General features: G+C 30.7%; 1 protein-coding gene across 1 annotated transcript in view; it reads left to right on the top strand.

Moving 5' to 3' along the window:
- Positions 1-559: 559 nt before the first annotated feature.
- Positions 560-23,295, top strand: part of CDH9 (cadherin 9) — a 122,852-nt gene continuing 100,116 nt past the window's right edge. Inside the window, exon 1 of the mRNA XM_012765178.3 lies at positions 560-713. The gene's annotated coding sequence lies outside the window, so the exon portion shown is untranslated. The remainder of the gene's footprint in view (positions 714-23,295) is intronic.

Raw genomic sequence — 23,295 nt, 5'->3', positions numbered from 1 at the left:
AAATTACTGTTTTTTAAAATATTATTTTAGTTTATAAACTCATACAGATACAGATAATAATTCATCATTATCTATGACCAATGTAATCTGTATTCTTTCTCTTCCTTTTGTTAAACTTAACATTTTGACACTGAATTGAAATATGGTAGTAGTGAATTCCGTAGGGACTATACACAAAATTCCTTTTGAGCAACAGCACTCTTCATGTGATATATATTTTCTACAGATGATTTACAGGTAACAGCCATGCTGTGACCTTTCTCTCCCAATTGCAAACAGATTAAGCAGAGCTGATTAACCGAGTCTAAAAACACAGGGTTGTTTTCTCTTATGGGGGTCTTTGACAAAGCCCTCCTCCCTGAGTCCTCCCACTTCATTCGCTTGCAAATCACTGTGCCCAAAGAAGTCTTCACTCCCTCAACCCCAAACCTGGAGCCCTGCAGCGCCATCAGCGGCAATATCTTCCTATTTCAGAGACGTCTCTTATTTATCACAAACGCTGAATGGAAACCAATCAGATAGAGAGATCCTTTGGCTTCAGCTTCCTGCCTGTCTGAGTTAAAAGTGATGCTCGAAGAGAGAGAGCCACACTGAGATGCGTGAAGATTCAGCTGTGAAGATACTATAAAAAGAAAAGAGAAGGACCGAGACAGAAGCAACGACGGAATTGTCAGTGCTGAGCAGAGCTAAACTCAGTTTCATTGCTAAGCAAGGTAAGTGTTATTTACTTTGCTTGACAATATAAGCTATTCAATTTTTGCTTTCTTATAATGAAATAGTACAAATACTGCTTTTCTCCTAGTTGCTATATTTTGCACACTCTCTCAACATTTGAAAGCATCTAAGAACACGTTTTGTAGTATTTGAATAAAAGATTTAAATACTCAGTGAAAAAACTTGCAATATTTGCTTCTTATTTTACTTTTCAAAAAACTGATACCTACCCGAGCTCTTTTTATAGTCTCCAAATTTGCATATAGAATATTGTTATAAAAATAAAGCTAAATTTCAAATTGTACTAATTGATTGTGGAGGCTTTGAATTACTTACATATTAGTGTGTTTATGTATATTATTATTAAATTCATTTGAAACAGACTCCTGGTTTTCTCATAACTTTTGTTTAAATAATTTGAATCAGAACTGTCAAAAATAAAGACATCTTTATGCATAATTTAATAAGAAGTAATTTCTTTATTTTCAATATTAAAAATAAAGCAGTATATAAGTAGTGAAAATAACACATATACAGAAGGATATTGGATGTCAGGATTAAGGTGATCACTTTACCTGCAAGAGGTTTCTTTACATATTTGTGGTTCTCACTCAGGTCAGCATTAAGAATGTATATGTCTGTTGAGTGTAATTGGTTTCTATTATCCTAGGCAAATGTATCTTAATGTTGTGAAGAAAACCACAGAAAAGACAGAGTGTTTCAAAGCAAACATTGGCATATTTTTGTTTGCATTGATATGTATAATGTATTGTTTTGATAGAGCATTGTTTGTTTTTTTCCCTTGCAAGCTCAATATAACCATGCACATCAATTAAATTTTTGCAAGCACACTAATCTCAAAGAAAAGCTTGAATTTTAACTATGAAGGTCATCAAAATTCTATAGTATTTACAGCTAAATACTGTCATAGGGTGAAGTTCTCATAATCTCTTTTAAATAACAAAGGTGCAATGAAAGGAAAGTTATCAACTGTAGGAAATAAGTTTACATTTATTCGTATCAACTTTTTGACAAGACTGCAATGGACTATATATTTGAGGAGAAATTGTTTTTTTCTGAAGATGTGTTACCATTTAATATTTTATGTTGAAGATATATGAGATTTGTAATAAGATTGTTTCATAAGGTTTCTAAAATCTATACAGCATGAAGAATGAGTGATGTTATGACATTTAAAAGTGGTAACTTTTGCATTACAGGAGAGAATCTTCATATGGCTCCCTTTGCTTTATCTATGAAATTAGAAGTTACCTGTCTTCAGCCACAACTGATTAAGAGTGAAATTGATCATGCAATGTTCTTAACTTTGTAGAAACCTCCTACATTCAGTAGATGATTAATTCTATTTTCAGATTCAGACACTAGTTCATTGCCTAGACAATGCTCTGTCAAGTAAGGAATATATTTCTGTAACTATGAAATTGGTTAATCCAGGCTTGAATGGTAGATCTTTTCAAAGATAAAGAAAATGAAATAACATACTATTTTAGCATATGGCACCAAAGAACTTGGGCATGACATGAATAATATGCATTTGTAGTCTTGTCACCAAACATATTATGGGTTCAAAGAAAGTTTTTCCAAATGAACAGTACAGAAATAATTACATGTACTTAATAGATATAATCTGACATGTAGAAATACTATCGTCTTTATATTTATGTGTTTTGAAAAATGAATAAAAATGTAAGATAAGTACATGTTACCAGCAAATTTATTTCTAGAAATAGTGAATACAAAAATGCTTTAGAGAATGCAGCTAGTAGTATTAATTTAAGAGTAATCACTAAGTTTAAATCAAACAGATTTTATAGTACTAATAAAGCAATAGTCATATAAGATAATATTATTTTTTAGGATGCACAAGTATTATTTTTTCTTTTATTACACTGATAGCTTTTAAAATATTTGAAACTGTTTACATAATTATGCCATCATTATTACATTCATTGCATAATTGAAATAAAAATGCCTCGTACCACTGCTTGTTTGTGACAAGATCACAATATCAAAGTTGATTTTTAAATTATTCTTTTAAATGTTGTATTTCCCAGATTAATAAATTGTGTGTTGGATCAGAAGCTCTTCTGAATGTCACCTTGCACGGAAAGGTTTCATTTGGCATTTTCCTGGAACCCCTATAGACACAAAGCTTAGTCAATGCAGTATCCCTTCCAAGATACATTCACCAAGTGTGATTTTTACAAAATAATAATTGGAGATTTTTTTTTCCTACTGGCTTGTCGTCTCTCTTTAGTCATCAGTAGTGATAGGAGGCAGATATTCCTTCCTATGCTACATCTATAGTATATGGGTACAGTTAATAAGAATGCTTTAGAAAATGCTTAAAAAATCTATAACATAAAATATGTAAGTAATGTAACAATATATTATATGTAAGAAAATATAGCTTAAGATAAAAATTAATTTAAAGAATACATGGAATGTGCTATGAACAAACATTGTCTGTAACTTGTTCTCTATGAAAATTAACAGACTAGATTGATCATTATTTAGCATTAATTCAGATGCCTCAATGTAACTTATCATTAGTTTGCAATATTCTTTAAGACTTATTTCGTTAACTAAAGAACGCATTTAAATATAATGCAGAAATAATATTACATTTGAAAAAATCATAATACTTATAAATGCCCAAATACTTCTAACTCCAATAAGATATATATATTAATATATATACACAAAAAATAAGTAGCATTATTAACTGTAGAGTAAATTTGGTTCATGGTGAATTATTTTATAATAAAAATTCTAGTTAGGTTCTTGAGTGTTTTTCTTCTTAAGTAATCTACTTACAGTTAAGTTTTCTTAAGGAAGAAGAAAGCATGCTAAATAGGACCAAAAGGACATAGGTTTAAAATATTGTTGCTCAATTTTACCTGATGCTAAATATATTAATATGATCATTTTTATTGTAGAACATAGGATATGTTTCCTAAGACTTCTTTCTTTGTATCTTACACATTCGTTTTCAGAAATAAATTATTTCTTCAAAGATATTCCAGATAACTTTCTCAATATCTATGTCATTATCTTATTTAGGGGTTTACATAAAATTCTACACAACTTTAGAAAAAGAGTTTTAACTACCTACAACTTTGATTTTACACAGGAAAAAACTGAGGCTTAGAAAGATAGGTTATATACCCAAAGTTGTCAAATTATATTTTAAAAATTGGCAACATTATGTAAACATACATCATATTAAGATATTAAGTCATGAAAATCAGAGTAGGATTACAGATGGATAGGTAGGCAGGTAGAGACATAAAGTTGAAAACAATGACTTGTGGATTGCTTTAAATATCCTGAAAAAGTTTATTCTCTTATGAGTCATTTCAATTTCTCTGCATGGAACCATCATTATCTTCATTATTAAAATATTGGAAGGAGTGCATAGTGAGGAGAGTGTCTTTATAGCACTTTTATACATTTCCAAAGCAGTCCTAACATGTTAATATACTTATCCCTAAATTTAGCACTAGTAAGACATAGTCTTATAGCCACATTACAAATGCAAAGTGCCTGAATAAAAGCAGGGTCTCTGGAGCCTAACCAAGGGATTTTATATTAGCACTACCAAGAAACACCTCTCCAGACATAAAAGTCATGATAATGGATCGTATGGGCTATGAAGGGAAAATGGAAACATCATGAGGTGGCATTGTTATCAGTTGCTATGTGTATGTGTTACTTTATATATTTATTTATTTATACTTTTTTTAGGAAAAGAGGTGTGGAAAAGAAGAGCTCAATATTTTCTTAAAGTGATATGGAAGATTTTTCTTTTTTTATTCCATTAATTTAGCAAATTATAAATCAACTGTGGGAGCAATAAATGTTCTTGTGTCTTCTATTTCTCATAGTAAACAAGACAATTATTGGTTTCTCTAAGTAATCAACAAAGCACCAGAGCATATGATTGTTTCATAAGTATGGATTGGAAAGCGTATGTACCCCTCATATCACATTTTGAGAATGGCTCTATAGTTCTGAAGAGTATAGATGACTTCATTTTATGTTTTACTCCAGACACTAATTCAACTTATAATGAAAATATCAGTAACTAATAGATATTATTTAAACTTAGAGCTTAAAGCTTTTTTATGTTCATAAATGTATTGGAAGAAACAGAAATACCTGACAGAATTTATATTGGAATATGCTGTGCTTACCACACTTTATGTATTATTAATAGAGTATTCAATGTGTAATGGACTTTTTCCTCATACTTAATGAAATGGGCTCTTGGGAAAGTCATACAAAATAAGAAACAATATATACAGGAAGTCAATATAACAAAAGAGACAAGAAACTTTGCATATTACAATGTGTAGTCTAGACAAATGGATATGGAAAATTAACTTCTTGGGTCAAAAGACATAATATAAAATATAGTACTTTTATAAAACTGGGACATCGTCCTAAAAGTTCTCTAAGGGAATTTTCCCCCATACGATCAATTTATTATCTATTTTTTTCTACCAGAGCAGTGTACTGTACTAATGGCATACATAAGTGTCAGAAATTTTTTTTAAGTATTCACATCCATGTGTTATAAATACTTTACAATATAAGGAATACATACGAAATTCAAATATCTTCTTTTTTACTTCAATGCCAATTAAGCCGCAGGTGAAACATTGAGAAAACTACAGTTCAAATTACAGAGTAACATCTGTATATCTTTATCTGTTATATATGCATATATGTGTGTGTGCCTCAATTTATATTTCTGTGTGTCTGTATCCATAGCGACATCTGTATGTGTGCATATGTGCGTATACCCAAAATACATATGTATAATAGAAAAGAATAGCCCAATCATTTCAATGTATAAATTAATTATAATCTTTAATTATTACAGTGATGTAACATGAGGCACTAAAAATACTATTTTGTTGCAATTATAGGTGTTATATTATGAACAAATGATAAAATAGCATTAGAACATTTTTATTTTTAGAAAACAGTTAAAGTCAATTAGAGTACATTTGCTATGTTTGATTTGGATAATTATTTGAATAAGAATAATTAGACTTTCATTTTTTTACCTGTACCTAGAAATAATTGTTTCTTATTGAATGTTGACAACTCTTGAAGACTTTATAAAAATATCATCTCTTTACCTACTCTTAAGGGAGGTGTGGAAAATAGTATACAAAGCAGGAATCAGAATTATATCACAAACCAAATTTAGATTAAAAAAATAGATAATTCTTATCAGAAAATAAAATCTTTATAATTTCACATTTGTTATGTTTAACATTACACTGTGGAATTTTAAATTACTTATTTGGCCACATTTCCTAACTGAGGGCCCATAAGCACTTAATATATATTGTAAATTAACAATTTGCTTGATTGCAAATTTGCTTTATATTAAAAATATGATACTAAGATTAAATAGTATTGCCTTATATCTAATAAGATATACACAATAATTAATAAACAGTCAAGGGTAAATATTACTACTACTTTTTCTAGATTAATGTTATAACTCATTGGTAGCTAATAAAACAACTATGCATGTACTAAGCAGGGATTGAAATACTTCAACTATTTGAAGTTAGAGAATAGTTTTGTCTTTCCTAAATCTTGCCAGCTTATCTAGATGATAAGACATTTTAAGTATTGCTTCAGTTCAGCTCTCTTTTTTTTCAATGTAAGAGCATTAAATAAGATTCAGATGTATATATTTCTAACTATACATAGTCTTCCAAGGACTAAATAATTAGCATACCATTACAATAATATGGATGCTTATGTATACAAATCATATTTATCTTTTTTGTTTTGTTTAGAATTCAGAAACTTGATAGAATCTTTGACAATGAAGAATATTGTGTTATACCTGAAATACTTATATTTTCTTTTATAATTAAAATTAACTGGTCACTTTATAATAGGGTGTTTTCTGAAATACAAAGAGTGAATGTCAACAATAAAGTGATCTTTTAAAAAAATATTAGTTATTTTAGTACATTAAAATGGAAAGTTTTTATCAATACTGTGTATATCTGCATACTTATCTCTGTCTAAATGGATAAACATTTAAATATGTGTGATGTGTTTCAAGCTCACTACTTTGGATTGTGAATTGTTTTAGTGTAAAACGTAGTTTTCAATAGCTAAACATGTAAGATTGTTTTATTCAAATAGGGAAGTGAGTTCCAACTTTGGAAATCTTTTGTGATTTTAGAAAATTAAGAAGAGAATTGTTGTGATAGAATTTTTTGAAATGAGCATAAATGAAGAAGCTACTCTGAGTTTGTAAGCTTTTACACCCAATGATGAATATTTAAATTTACAGAGACTAAATGTTAGAATGAAAGAAGACAAGAGAGAAGTGGGATTCAACAGCAGACTCTGTAGCAAAGTCACTTACAATAGTTTACACTTAATAATGATGCCATCGTGGACCTTTTACTTCTCCCCAGACTTATGCTGCGTGCAAGTTTACTGCTTGACAGACGAAGCATTGGCTTTGGGATCAACCCTTTATTTGAACATGGACATGAAGATTCTTCTCTGACATACCTAAGAGTATGAACTATGTTTATTGAAGGCCTACATTAATCTTGATCCTTAAACATATTCAGGGGGTAATGAAATATTATGAAATATTATTTCATAGTGAAAATGTCACTTATGTGTGTTTTACATTATTGAAATACTATGACTATAAATTGTACTCTTCCAATTACAAGAATATTTAGGTTAGCAACCTATGTGGAAAGAATGTGAGGAAATTTTATCCCAGATTAAAAACTCAATCCTGATTATAGATTTGGAGAAATATATCCCTAACTACTTTAAATAATATTTTGTTCTTTATAATATGGATTTGAAAGAGCATTTTGAAAAATAAGTAATTATTTGATCATTATAAAATTCTATACATATTCACACAGTACAGGGGCTTGCTACAAATAAGAGATGTTTTATAAACTATTAGTGATATATAATTATTATTAAAATCCAGCTGTACATCGTGTGTCCCAATGTAATTATTTGATGTTTTATTTATTTTCCTTTCTCAATTTTTGACTATGTCAATCAGACTCAGATGAAAAGTGATCTTTAATTAGCTTCACTGAGAGAAAAATTTTAAAGTATTGACTAATCAAGTTGCAGCAAGTAGATTTTCAACTAATTTTAGCATATAGAAAATCAAGTATGTAAATTAGGATCACAGAATGTGTATGTAGTATTTAGCACGTGATTAAAAATATTGTCAATGATGTATATATTAGTAAGATATACCAATAATATACTAAGTTTATAATTGTATATATATGAGGAATTAAGCAGTTACTATTTTTAGTATGCTATGTCCATGTTGTGCTGAAAGTGTTACACATTTTGCTCCTGTAAATATAATAATAATCTATGGAGAAAAAATATACACACCTATCTTCTTTTTCTCCTGTATCTAATGTTTTTATTCTAAATCATTTGGTGGCTAAAATAGAATTTACTTAAGTTGTAGGATATTCATTGCTTTCTAACAAATTTAACAAAAACCTATGGTGATTCATAAAAAGGAGTCGGGTCTTTTCTGTGCAATGCACTGTGATGACTTCTTTCTTTCTTTCTTTGCTTTTGACTACTTGTGCTTTCTGACCTTCATTGCAGTTTTCGCTTTGCTGCTACTTCTGTTTCCACACCTCTTTTGCTTCTTTTCCTGATTCATTCTTCTCCACCTCTACTCCTCTTCTACTTCAGAGACAGAATATATTTCACATGAGTGCCTATCCTTTTTAACTTGGCTTTCATTTTGAGAGATGATTCAGTTAACTGTAATATAAAGTGGCGTTTCCAACGTGAAAAATTCCTTAGATGTGGGAACTAATAAAAATTGGTCAGTATACATTACTTTTACTTTCTGACTAAAAAATGGGACTTACAGGGAGTTTGATATTACCAAGGTCGCAATTCATGAAGGAAAGATAAGTAGAATAAAAAGTACTTCTACTAACAAGGTGGCCTGTCTATAAATCCAGGAATGCAGCCCTGCAGGTCTATAGCTGCCCAAGGATTTGGGAGAATTGTTAAGAAAAACTGAGGATTGAAAAGCTAAGGACATCCTTGTATAGTTAATACTCATAAAAAGAGTTAGGGAGATAGAAATTGGTAAAATATTTTTATATTGGCTGCTTGACTAGAGGAGCTCCATAATTGATTCATCTAACTTTTCACATAAAGAAGCTTATCTTGTGTCCCTTTACCATGTAATAGAAATGCTAGTCCATCTTACAGCTTGCAGATGTAGTGGGGGCAATGCTTTCCATAACACCACCACTGTAGCGTGCTATCTTAAATGTGTGCAGGTTTGTTGAGAGGTCTATTCAGAATTCTGTTTGAGCCCTTCATTTTCCTTCCTTTTAGACTCTCAATCAGGAAAAAAAAATCTTTAGATTATTTGTAAGAATTCATCCATCCATTAGCTGATATTATCATTTTTGAATTTACTTCTTATTGAACACTTGCTACATCCTAGGCACTAGACTGTGGTGAGCTGCACCAGCTGTCCTGGGGAGATCACTTCAAAGAACTTCAGATAGAGATTCATTCCTTGACATTGTGACAAAATGTCTATTGTAACTTTCTCTCTGTGTCTCAGTCTTCATTTTGCCTATAAAAGTTGGATGTAATCGTTATTCCACCCTTATCTAACAGCATTAAACTCATTCAAAGAAAATTTTGTCCAGTCTGTATATTTTCTCTTCAGTATAAACATTCCACATTGCTTTAATTTTATGAATAACATTTTTATAGATCATCTTAATACTCTAGCAATCCTGAAGTGAATTCTCATTTGTTATTGCTCCTAAAGTTAAGATGAATAATCTTAACATGAAATATAGAAAACACAATGAGTAGAACTATACTTCTTTTTTAAAAAAGCTACTTTTCAAATTAGTTCACAAGGGATTTTTTTTTACCCTTCACTGCTTGTAAAAGAGATATAGAAAAAAGATGTCTTCATCATTTGTAATTATCTCTTTTAAAATAAGATGTTAAATTCTGAGAGATAACCTATTTCATATCTTACATTGGTCTTTTTCTGTTTAGTCCTAGGACCATTCTTCTTAACTTAAGAGAAGCTTAATACTTCTTTGCTATATTATTTTCATAATATTTTAATTGTTCACCTGATCAACAATTCCTTTAGCTGCTTATGTATTTTATAAATATAATTTTATAAATTAAGGATCTGTCCAAGTAATCTTCACTCTCCTTATCTCTACCAACACTCCATCATATCCAGAAATAAGTCCATACACCTCAGCCTTGAATTCAAGTTTTTGACAATTGGTTTTATCCTATATTTTACTTTTTTTCTGTTATGAGTCTTAAAAATATGGTGTATAATTTTTATCTGTAAACTATTACCTAGAAATATACTTGAAACATAGTATTTTGTTAGGAAATACTTGAGGCACTTAAATATCTCCAAGTTCACTTTCAAAATCACTCTAGTCAAAACAGATACCACACTTTAAGGAAACGTATCCTTGCCTGACTCCATGCTCTTTTCTATATTAGTCCCTATTATTCAAATATCATTCTCTACTACCCCATCATAACAGTAACTGTCAATCATTAAAGAGTAGATCATGCCTTATGTAATATTTGCTAAATTCAAGAAACAGGGCCTGGGATTTTTATTTTTACCAAGGAATACTAGAAATTCTTGGTCACAAAGAGAGCCACTGCTTTAAAATGTCCAAAGTATAAGGTTAAATGGTCAAAACTATTCTGAATTCTTTAAAAAAATATTGTATTTATGATTTAATGTGAGTTTCCTGAAAGAAAATCTATAGCTTTAATGTTATTCATGGAGAATTTCCATATTTTCCCAAAGAAGTATGGACTGCTTAACAGTCCATGAATTAAAATATTTATGCTCAACAACATGGCTTTATCAGAATAAGTGCAAAAGTGGACTAGGCTGATGATGACAGTAGACTCACAGTCTCTTCCTAGCTCCTACATTTACTTGTTCTGTTTTGTTGGGAGGTTATCTTTACTTCTGTGTGCAGATTATTTCATATATACAATAGGCAATAAACAAAAAGTTTAGATAAGCAATATTTACACTTAGATGGGTGGTAAGGGTAGGGTAGGCAGAGTCCTGGAGTCAGACATCTAGCTGTAAAAACTAGTTTCATTATATACCTCATGTGTGAGTCTGAGTAAGTGGTAATGCCTTGGGGCTCCAGGAACTTCCTGTGTAAAAGTAAAATGTTAGCAGTAAGTACGTTATAGGGTATTCTGAAGAGACACTATTGATAGCTTTTGCAACTACTGTTATTATTAAGAATGTTATTGTTCAGGTTCATTATATCTGGGTAAAGGATATTGGGCCCTTTTTGTTTATAAAAGTAGGACAGTGACCAAGATTAATTTAATGAATAATTTCATTGTTTTGAAATTAGATACGGTAAGTCTGGAAGTAGTTTTCAACATTATTAATGTAAATATTCATCTATCATATGGCTCCTAAAATTGGCATAGCATATAGTAGAAATACTTTATATTTTGAATAATTTTGTGTTATGTTTATAGCATCTTGAAATTAATTAGAATATTTAATACCATAGATAGAATAGTATAAAGTTTATTTCTTGAAGTTTAAATGAGTGTATTACTCATGAATTTTGGAGATGTGAATGAGTTATGAAAGTCTTTTAAATCAATGATAATAAAATTTCACAGTATCTCATATCATCACGTATTTTAATGACAGGTATTTAACTTTCCTTTTTTAAATCATTTTTGTGATTTCACCCTTTTATTCTTTGAATTATATTAAGAACTATAAAGTAAATGACGTTCTTTATCTTAAAATGAATAGAGCTTATAAAAGATGGTTTATTTGTATAAGGATTTACTTTTACTTTTACCTTTACTATGCATCAAGAATTTCTCTGGGTGCTGCAAGCACAATACTAAGTTTTTAATCACAAGAAGATATTTTCTATAGGAGTGTAACAAATAATAAATAAGATAATTACAGGTATTGATGAATGCTGTGCAAATAGGTGCTGTGATGGAGAATGACTAAAGGGGTAGGTGGAACTTCAGTGAAAGTAGTGAGGGAGGTTTCTTCAAGAAAATGACATTTGAATTCTGGAAAGAGGAGAGTAAAACATTGTGACACACACCATCTTAGGTAGAAGAAGCAGCAAATACAAAGGCTCTGATATGTTAACAAAATTTGCTCATTTTATAATATAATCCTAATTGTAATTAATTTAATATATATATCTCACACAGTTAAATTATGTATATTGCAATATTTATAAATATATAATAAAAATGTAAACTGGACATTTCCTATTTCTCATAGCAGTGTTTTACCAACAAAAACCTATAGTCTTGTATTTTTTCTTGCTTCATTAAATAAGATGTCCCAATATAATATGATCTTCATCTTTTTATGTATACAAAGTTAGATTTTATTCAATATTACTATTTATCCAGTGGCAGAAATTTTAAATGGCTACTATAGAATATTACAATATTAACTATAATGTCTAAAAATTTAGTTCTCTAGTTGCTCTTTCTTTTTTACTTTGTAAGTAAAAGATTCACTCAAGCTAAGGAAGGAAGTAGTATCCTGTTGTAATGATATCTATATCTGTATATATCTCTGTCTATTTCTGTATCTTTATATATAATGATAAGAGAAAGTTAATCTTATAACTCTCTGGAAAGAAAAGAAAGAAAGAAAGAAAGAAAGAAAGAAAGAAAGAAAGAAAGAAAGAAAGAAAGAAAGAAAGAAAGAAAGAAAGAAAGAAAGAAAGAAAGAAAGAAAGAAAGAAAGAAAGAAAGAAGAAAGAGAATTCCACAAGAGGACTGAGTCTCCTTTAGCCTGAACATTGAGAGACAGTCTATGCTTTTTGAGGCACTAGAGACCACAAATCTGTTGTTCTAGGATTCTTTCAAATGTCACTAATGGTTGTTGACTCTTTCCTATCTGTGTGACTTTTATCTTGAACAAAATTTCCATACCTCTAGTATAGTTTCTAAAAGAAGGAACCTAATTTTGATGGCAATTATTCTCTACTTCCAAGGATCTTCTGTATTGCAATTTCCACTCTTATCACTTTGTCTATTATACCATGAGTGTTTTTAATCTTTTGGAACTTCTGTGACTTCTCTTCCTTTTTTATTGACTTATTCTTTGATTATCTACAATTTTTTGAGATAATCATATTCATATAACTCATGTTTCTTTGTATCAAGACTTGAGGCAGTCCTTTGGTTGGTATCCACATATTTTCCTAACCATATCCGAATTAGGTGATGACCTCAGCCATCTTTTCTTGAATCTCCTGATATACAATGTATTTTCTAAAAACAGACCTTTGAGCTATTGACAGAGAATGGTTGGTCACCCTTCTCTAAAAATTCCTGTCAACATGGTACTCCTTGTATATGGGTAGGTCTATACCACTTGTGCAAAATAAACAGTTATAATAACAATTTTCTCCTCCAAAGTAACATGTAGGTAATATGCCTCTCATCCCACACAGTAAACTATACAGTTTAGCTAAAATATCATAAAATAAAAATATGCTGGGCTTGGTGGCTCATGTCCGTAATCCCAGCACTTTGGGAGGCTGAGGCAGAAGGATTGCTTAGGGACAGGAGTTTGAGACCAGCCTGGGCAAGAGTCAGACCCCAACTCTGCAAAAAATACAAAAATTAGCTGGGTGTGATAGCACATGCCTGTAGTCCTAGGTACTTGAGAGGCTGAAACAGGAGAATCGCTGGAGCCCAGGAACTGGAGGTTGCAGTGAGCTATTATGACCCCACTGCACCCTAGCTCAGGCGACAGAGCAAGACCTTGTCCCAAATAAAAGAAAAAAGAAAAGTGCTAAATTTGAATTGTTAAGGTTATGCTACCAACAATTTAATATATATTTTTGACAAAGAAGCACAACATTGTTAGTGTTTTGAGTGAATCATGTTTTGCTAAATTATTCTTCAGGTAAGTTCTGCTTTGCTTGATTGTCAAGCTGATTGATATGTCACATTTCAAATGGTATGGTGTTTATCACTCTTGATGTGATGCTAACTCTATACCTTTTAGCTTCCTGTACCTCCCTTCCAAACCCAATTCTGCTAGCCCTTCTTTTGAGCTACAGGTAAGAAACAACTCAGGCCTACTTAAAAATTAGCTGTAATGATTAAGTGCTCTGATTCTGAGTCAGAAACATCAGCTCCATCTCTTGCCTCCAAAATGGTCTCAATTAATTTCATCTTCCCAAATCTCAGTTTTCTCATGTATAAATGTAGATAACTATAAATCTTAGTGTTATTGTCAGTGATTATGGTAATACATTAATCAAAATGCTTATCATAGTAGGCACTAAATAAATGTTAATCGTGCTTAGTCTTATTCACAAGGTACTCAAACTGTCAATTTCTAATACATTTTTAGAGAATTTTACTACTATGTTTGAGAAAAGTAGTAACAATTTTCTGTGCATGTTTCAGGAGTTTTTCTTCTTTAAACTTAAAACAAAATAGAAAAAGAAAAATAATTATGTCTGTAAATAATTGATTGAAAAAATGCTTTGGGCCTATGTTAGGATTTTATTTGATTAGGTGGTATATTTTCTCAAAAGAAATCAACACCAGGTTTTAAAAATACCATATGGTCAATCATGAACGCAATGTGGGAATGTTTCATTTAATAATGAAAACATTGAAAAAATGGAGAAATGTTAAAAATTATGTAAGCAATCACTTTCAAAAGGCACAAAACACAAAAACCTCTCCCAGTTATCAGTGTATAAAATATATATTTTAAAATGTATGAAAATATGGTTCTTGAAAAATATTTGTCCAATTTTAATCATTAATAAAATGAGATAATTTATAATGGTGTCTAATAGTATCACATGCTATTTTTAAATGAAAAAAAAGCTAACTCTATAAAAGGCAATTTTCTGTTGAGTAAAAGATTTTTAAATTAAGAAAGGAATAATTCAATATAGTCAGGAATTATTACAGCAAGAAGGAACCTAACTGACCTTTCATTTAATTGACTAATTTTAGAGGTAAAGACACCAAGATCCTGAGAAATTGCTTAAAGTGATCCTGCAGTAGAAAAAAACAAGAGTATAATCCAGTTCTTCTGGAGTAGATTATGTAATTAAGAATACCTTATCAATGAAAATCTTTATATTTTTACAAAATCCTTTTGGATTCATAACCCATTACATGTAAAGTATGTCATTATATTAAGATGATGAAAAAAAGATTTAAAAAAAAAATGACTGCCATTTAATTCAACACTGCAGTGGGCCTGGCTCTCTCCCAAAACTTTACTGAAATAAGAATAGGATGCATCAATTGAACCTTCCAGGTAGAGAAGAAAGAATTGATTTATGTCAAGTTTTTGTGCTATCTCCAAGGACTAAAGTGGGGTTAACTAATCATTTCTTAAACTGTACATGGTGGATTTACACTCAATCACAGTATAGCTAAGAGAGCAATGGATGGGGGTAAAAACATTAGAAAGAGGAGGCTTCTATTCATTTACCACTCTGGGACTTAATTTCTTTATTTTAAAAATGGTGGAGTAAGGCTAGAAGACAAGTAAAGAAGGCTCTTTCAGTTTCAAAGTCATTTGAATGTTTGCTTGAAAATAGTCTTATAAACTTTCAACCATTTTTCTAACAAGCTCCCATCTTATAGGAAAAAAAAATAGAACAGTAGAAAACATTGAAATATATGGAGTGTTCAAAAGCCTGCATATCATGTTCAAACACCTGATCCCCTGGAAGGCCATTTCTTAGATGTGGATTCTTTCTATTGGTGACCAGAGTGGCACCAGATCTACTGTGTCTGCTCCATTGATCTCCATATGGCCTAAATTTCCCCACACTATTATGAGAATTTCTGTTTACAAAAATAATGTGAATTGGAATTTCATTATCGTCACACATATTCAGAAATTTATGCATTTACCTGTTGACAGTACCACTCTGCTTCAAGTATCCTGTCAGCACATTCACATCTCTCATAAGCTGATAACAAATTCAAGTATCAACCACCTAAACAGAAAATAAGTACTGTTATCTATTTTAATTTATTTTTGTGGCACAGCTAATCCAATTAGCATAATCAACTCATTTAATTGAACTCATTATGTATGTTTCTGCAGCTATAAAATTGCATTATTTTTACACTATTTGCATAAACAAATTATTGTTATATAATATCAGTGGATTGTATCACATGGAGAAATTTGTTAATATGACTGATCAATCCTTTGGAAAAATGATAATATTATATATAAGTTAGTTTGACAGTATAAAAAATAAATATTAGATTAATTCAAAGAATAAATAATTCTAATGTCAAATGAATCCCTTACAAAAACCCTCAAATTGTAAGAGACTAGACTTTTTAAAAAATAAATAAAGGATCAGTCATTTCTTGGAGAGATTATATATTGGCATCTCTTCATAACTCTATCCTTTGTTATTATTTCATTGGTTTATGTCCGAAAAAGAAAAAAAAAGACATTCTACAATAAAGACATCTGCACTCAATTTTTTTTTTTTTTTTTTTTTTTTTTTTTTTTTTGAGACAGAGAAAGTCTCACTCTGTTGCCTCGGCCAGAGTGCCATGGCATCAGCCTAGCTCACAGCAACCTCAAAATCCTGGGCTCAAGCAATCCTACTGCCACAACCTCCTGAGTAGCTGAGATTACAGGCATGTGTCACCATGCCCGGCTAATTTTTTTCTACATATTTTTAGTTGTCTAGCTAATTTCTTTCTATTTTTATTTTTATTTTTTTAGTAGAGATGGGATCTCCCTCTTGCTCAGGCTGGTCTTGAACTCCTGAGCTCAAACCATTTGCTGGCCTCTGCCTCCCAGAGTCCTAGGATGACAGGTATGAGCCACAGCACCCAGCCTGCACTCAAATGTTTACAGCAGTACAATTCATAATTGCAAAGATGTGGAAACAATCTAAATGCCCATCAATACATGAGTGGATTAATAAACTGTGGTGAATGTATACCATGGAGTTCTACTCACTCACAAAAAACAATGGTGATCTAGCACCTCTTATATTAATTATTCTGGATAGAGCTTGAGCCCATCCTTCAAAGTGAGGTATCACAAGGTTGGGAAAACATGTACCACATGTATTCACCATCAAATTGGTACTCACTGACCAACACTAAGGTGGTTCACATGGTAGTAATATTCACTGGGTGCCAATTAGGTGGGGGGGTGGCAGGGGTAAACCCACAACTAATGGAAGGGGAACTCACTGTATGGGGGAGGGCCACACTTGTAGCTCTGGCTTGGGTGGGGAAAATGCATTACATGTAACCAAAATGTTTGCACCTCCATAATACCCTGAATTTAAAAATAACTCTCTTGGGCACTTCAGATACTAGAGCCATCAATTAAAGATAAAAGAAATCACTATTCTTAACCATGTTTTATCTATAATGTTATGGTAGTAACAAGAAAAGCATCAGTGTATAAGATAAGCTCCTCCAAATCACAAAAGAGCAGCACCCTCTGTTTCAATGTACTATCTTGAGGAAACATTTAACAATAGCAGTATCTGATAGTCAATTAAAAAGTTTGTTTTCAGAGTCTATTTACATGAAAATAAATTATTTATAGGTAAATTATCTCCTCTCCTTGTGATTTCCTTCTGGAGTTAAATCTTTCTTTCTGATGTTCAGAGGAAGGAAATTAATCTATTCACTAATTAAATCAATCCCAATGTAAAATACCATTTTGCCGTACAGTACTACAGATTCTGTTTCCTTTATTTATAATGGTAACTCACCTGAGTCTGTGGGAACATGGTTAACAGCTATGTTGGATAAACCACATATATTAATAATTAGCATATATGTTCTTTTTTCCAAATATACTGCTGAAGTTATGTAAAATCCTATATATTCCTGGTCTGTGTTTTATGTATGCATCAAATTCTATACCACTTTTAAGGGTTTTCATGTACATGAAAACAATCTTAATATATATATATATCCTATTTGTATAACTATAGAGAATAAAACCACTCAATCCAATTTATCTGAATCTTATGTGAATCTTCCCCATCTTTTATAAGACTCAACATTAAAAAGAAATTTTAATTGATTTTCTTCCAACTTTTCTAATTCATTTTCATAATTTTCTGATGGTTAACAAAAAAGAATTATCTTTTCAGAAAATATACAATTGTAGTACAAAACTTAGTTACTGCCCATTAATATGCCAACATTAGTAAGTAAACAGCAAACCCAGTTAAAGGAGCATCTAAACACAGAGTGCAATTCATATGTGAAACTGCTCCAAAACTTCACATTCATAAAACCAGGTTACTTAGCACAATACTTTAGCTCCCTCTTTTGGATGTCCCAGATTACAATATGAAAATAGGATAAGCTGCCCTAATCTGCTTTCATTCCTACTGGTATTTTATAGTATTTGAGTCCACGTTTGTTTCATTATTAAACTCTGTAAAAATAATCATTTTAATCAATTTTCAAGTGAAAATAAGCCAAATCTACATCCAGAAATAGCTTTACTAGTTGAATGCTCAGAAATTGTACACTTAATTTTAAAGTTAAGGATGTATTTTGCTACAAGTGTTTTAATACATATTATACAAAATGAATTAATAGATACTCAATTCTATGAGAATCTTTAAATATTATTTCTCCAAATAAAATTTTTGAAATAAATTATCCCATAAACTAGTTATCCTTAAAATATTTAATAACCAAAAAGGACTTTTAAAAGTTTTGAACACCAGATATTATATATTTGTTGAATTCTTATTTTAAATATTCTTAACTATTTTCCTCAGTTATTTCAGTAATGATATAAAAATAATAGATCAGGATGTATAAAACAAGAAATCTGTGCAATTCTCTTGGAACAATATAAATAAAATATTTTACATATATTTTATTATATATAAAAGAAACATTGAAAATACATATAATAAAAACTTAAACATATATTATATAAAATATATATCATTATATAATAGTATCACAAAATAATTTAATACTAACACCAAAGTAATCCAAGCTACTACAAAGGAAATTGTCATATTTATTTACAAATTTTTATGTTTTTTGCAGTAATTAATTATAGCATTAAAATGTTTAATATTTAACAGCAGTAAATGTCATTTAGATAAATAAACAGTAATTGATGAAATTGTTGCTTTCCAGAAATAAAGAGAAGTTGAGCTATTTTTTTAAGTATCTGAAAGTATAAATGAAGAGATACATTTTATTTACTTTTCTGCAATTGAAATGTATTTACTTAACATTTATTTTGGAAATAAACAATAGTTTTAAATAATAGATTTTTAATTAAATATTGTCATTGCATGACATAAAGTATATCTACATTATTTAAGGGGCTCCTGAAAAACAGAAAGAGCTTTCCATAAAGACAAATTAAACCTACCAATAGCAGAATCTAAAAAACAAATTGTATTCATTCTCTTAATAAGATAATATTTTGTCAGTAGTTATAACTAACTATGGGTTAGAAATACTTTATACTATTTTTTCCTCTCTGAATTTGGGGTAGACATAAAAATATTTAATTTTATATGTATATGTGTGTGTATTTAATTTTTTTTTTTTTTTTTTTTTTGAGACAGAGTCTCACTCTGTTACCCAGGCTAGAGTGAGTGCCGTGGCATCAGCCTGGCTCACAGCAACCTCAAACTCCTGGGCTCAAGCAATCCTTCTGCCTCAGCCTCCCAATAGCTGGGACTACAGGCATGCACCACCATGCCCCGCTAATTTTTTCTATATATATATATTAGTTTGCCAATTAATTTCTTTCTATTTATAGTAGAGATGGGGTCTCGCTCTTGCTCAGGCTGGTTTCGAACTCCTGACCTGGAGCAATCCGCCCACCTCGGCCTCCCAGAGTGCTAGGATTACAAGCGTGAGCCACTGTGCCCGGCCAATGTGTGTGTATTTAAATCAAGATAATATATATCTGAAGAAAATTCTAAATATAATATGTGAATGCCAAATTTCTATAATTAAATAGTAGCCTAAATCACTTTGATTGATTTTCTATTGTTTGGATTACCAAAGTTTAAGAAGCACTTCATTTGTAATATAGAAATCAATTCAAATAATTTTCTGAGAAAGATAGTGGGTCTTAAATTGTTTCTTTTCAAAAATAAATTATTTTTTGAATAAAATAAATTATTTTTGAATAAAAATTACGATTTGTCTCTCTCAGTCTTATCAGGACCAATGCCTGCCTTTACTATTTTGAAAATAAAAATTGAAGGTAATATTACTTTCACAAATAAAAAATTTCACAAAAATTGTCAATATAATTTCCAAAGTGTAATATAAATGAGAAAATAATTTATACTAAAATACATGTTCCATCAAAACTACAATAGAATATGCATTAAAGAATATATATTAAAGAACCTGTATGTGAATTAGGCAGATAGAAATGCAGATCCAGGAATGCTGAGTTAGTGTCTAACTGCTTAGTGCCTGAGAGGGCTTGTCTTCAGAAATTTGGTTTTCTAAAATGCTTTGCTGATGGTAAATTTCTATACAAAATAAACTTTGATCTTTCCTTGATTTGTAAGGTTGTTGGAAAATCCAGCATACTCTATGTTAAAATTGGTTATGAAATAAATATAACCATGTGTTAAAATGTTATTTTTTTAAAAAAAGAAAACTTCACAAGGTGATAGGCTCAGTTATGTTATGAGCAGTTTCTTTACTACATAATTGTGGGACATGAGAAAATATATTAACATGTGGGACCACCCTGAACTTTTCAGCATTTAGCATCCCTGGTGCCTGCCTCAAAAATATTATTGGTGGACATAAGCATTGTAAAAACAGAAAAGTAATCCTTTTGAACAAATTTTCCAAAAACCCCTTGGGGGCATTTCTGGATCTGGGGATGGCTGATTTAAATAATTAAAGGAAAACACAGGGTATTTGTGGTGTTAGAAAAATAAAGGACAACACCAGAAATAAGAATGAATCTGTAACACCTCAATTCTTTCTTTCTCTCTGTCTCTGTCTGTCTGTCTGTCTCTCTCTTTCTCTCTCTCTCTCTCTCTCACACACACACACAAACACGAACACAAGCACCTTAATGAGAAAAGAGGATGTGTGTTAGGAACTATGGGATCTGAGATTGGAAATGCTGCATGAGATTAGATGATAGAACTTTGATAAAGGAACAGAGGGATTTGAACTTGATTTGAGTGGTAGCCCCAGAGCCTAGTTTAAGCAATACGGATCCAAGGTTACAAGTGCATGCTCTAGAAAGAGATTATCTGCTTTAATATTCCAATCCAGTCTTGTCATAGAGGAGTAACTTGATCTTTATGAGACTCAATTTCTTCCTTTACATAAGGGGTCTGTAATAGTTTTCCACATATGAGCATATGTAAGCCTCAAAAAAATGTACCAGAAAAGTATGTTTCTCTTATGATAAAGGCAATACAAGAAAGACAGTATTTTTTGGAAAGTACTTTGACATATGTGTAACAGAAATTGATAAAAAACCAGAGTGAGGAAGAATAGAAAGAATATATGAACAGTTTAGAGTGAGGAGTTTCTACAGTTATTAAACTTGTTGCTATTGGAGAAGAGGAGACAGAGAGAATTAAAAAATGACAGAAGTTGATAATACTCTCTATCCCAGAAATTCAAGTAATATGAATATAACACTTTAGAAAACTATCAGAATGTCATATTCATTGAATAAAAATATGCCTTTCTTTCCTGTGGATCAAAAAAGTGTCCTTTGAAACTTCTGTTTCTTTAATATTCTATCTCAACAGAATTTCATAAATAAAAAGGATATGTCCCATGTTTTTGACTCTTTAAAGCATTTTTAACAGTTGAAAATAGAATTTTATTTCATGGATAATTCCCACATTGGTTTTAAATTAGTTCTAGATTTAAAATTACTACTTTAGGAGAAAATTATGTGGCCAAACATGCTACACTCCCTCCAAAAATGAATAGAACCAAATTCTCAGGTTCTGAAATGCAACATTTGGAAAACTCAAAGTTCACAAATACCTAAACCCTAAATATAGATTCTTAGGAGATATATAATATGCATTTTAAATATGTTGACAAAATGGTTTCCCTTTCTGAATTGATGACACACTGTAATATTTACAATGATTAAACTTTTTGTATATAAATCATATAATTGTTTGTGTTTACACTATGGCATTTTGTGAATGAGCAATGTATTTTTTTCATCAAACAACAATCACCTTCCTGCCTCTATCCAACCAAAGACAGCCTGCTAATTTTATCATTGTGTGGTAGAAATGGCTTTTGAATGGGTGTCCAAAACTCATACTTGACATTACATCAGTTTTCTGGAAAATCTAAGATAAAGTTTATTAATAGTAGGTGCTTACATGCTGGCACTACCTGTTAAAGATTTATTGAGCTATTGAAGTATTAATCTGTAGGGATAGTTATAATTAAGGAGAAAACAAGCTGTTCAGACTTTGTGATTTTTCATAGTGAAGCATGCAGAAATGCTAAAGAAAAGATGACATCACTGTAAAGATTATATAAGATGTCAGTACACTCTGAATTTGTCTTTCCTTATGCAGTCCCTCTTTCTGTTTACCTACATAAGTTCTGATGATGATTGCTGGTGTCTCATTAGATTAGGATGACAAAATCATCAACTGAAATGATTTTGCACCAAGTTATTATCAGGAGATAATGGCACAGTGAATGTTCTGAGTAGCACTGTTGACATAAGTGACCCTTATATGCTTAATAAGCAGAATTCTATTAGAAAAGACAGCTGGGAAAAGTAGTGACTTTCATTTGCAAAAGCTTTTGTGTCAAGTGTTTGGCAGAGTACATGATTATAATATTATGCAATAGAAAGATGCATTAAATAATTCTGGGAATCACTATTAATGTTCAAGAAATCAGAGCATATATTTTAGAGTTTATATTTAGTAATAAGCAGTTTCCTAAGAGGCAAACATTTGAAGATGCTTTTTATGGCTTTGATAAATATATTTCATTTTAATATTTCATACTTCTAATGCTTAATTATTTTTAAGCAGCAAAAAAATATTGCTTTGGTAAATACATAAGGAAAAAATGAAAAAGTAAACTGCCCTTATTAAGTAGCAGAGTTAAATGAGTTTCCTACAGAGAAGTACCCATGGCAAGAGATATAACAAATTTCAATAAGGCCTTTTTTTCTTTTCTTTTTTTTTTTTTTCAATAAGACCTGGAAGTAATGAATAAGGTCTGATTTAGGAAATTAGCACTGATGCATTTTTCCTTTTCAGATTTCCTCTTCTAACTACAGAAAAAGATATCCTAACAAAGATCAATAGTGAGAGCATGATTATTTAAAGGAAAAATAATATCCTCCCTTTAGAATTCAGTGGGTCTATAAGAGCAATGTTGCAGTCCTCTATTAATCTCTTTGGTTATTCAGTAATTCTAATTAAAATTTAA

Source organism: Microcebus murinus, chromosome 11 (genome assembly GCF_040939455.1).
Source record: "Microcebus murinus isolate Inina chromosome 11, M.murinus_Inina_mat1.0, whole genome shotgun sequence".
In the NCBI taxonomy this organism is placed as follows: domain Eukaryota; kingdom Metazoa; phylum Chordata; class Mammalia; order Primates; family Cheirogaleidae; genus Microcebus; species Microcebus murinus.
Note: the sequence above shows the minus strand (reverse complement) of the source record. Positions and strands in the feature narration are given on the sequence as shown.